Raw genomic sequence first — 481 nt, forward strand, 5'->3', positions numbered from 1 at the left:
TAGTTATGTAAACCCTTTTGAATTATTTTCAATTTGATTTTGTATGTTACCAGTTTAAGAAATGGTAATATAAGAACAATAAATTGCAGCTTATCAAAAGTTTATCAAAAGTTTATCAGTCTCTGACGCACACGTCAATCTTCCTTATAAGTGTTTCTTCAACTGTCTTGCTAATCTTTCTTGCACATATATACATTTAAATATATATAGGTGCGTTCACACCGGCTATGTGCACATATGAATATATAACATTTACTCCTTTACATCAAATGACATGCAGGTGAGACAGAACTATATTTAATAAGTAAGTTTTATTATAAAGAATGACATTATATCTCGCAGTATAAAGTATATTAAATAAATATCAGTTTATGTCGTATTCATTCAAATCCTTGACGATTTTTGAAAGAAGTTGGAATTAACTTGTTCGGAGCCAGAGGTGAGAGATGCAACAGTGTTTACATGTTACATGACAACCTGA

At 30.1% G+C, this 481-nt stretch overlaps 1 long non-coding RNA gene across 1 annotated transcript in view; it reads right to left on the reverse strand.

Moving 5' to 3' along the window:
• Positions 1–296: 296 nt before the first annotated feature.
• The window catches only part of LOC119594399, an 865-nt gene continuing 680 nt past the window's right edge, over positions 297–481 (reverse strand). Inside the window, exon 3 of the long non-coding RNA XR_005230605.1 lies at positions 297–477. This is a non-coding gene — a long non-coding RNA (uncharacterized LOC119594399). The remainder of the gene's footprint in view (positions 478–481) is intronic.

This window comes from Penaeus monodon, chromosome 33 (assembly GCF_015228065.2).
Source record: "Penaeus monodon isolate SGIC_2016 chromosome 33, NSTDA_Pmon_1, whole genome shotgun sequence".
NCBI lineage: Eukaryota > Metazoa > Arthropoda > Malacostraca > Decapoda > Penaeidae > Penaeus > Penaeus monodon.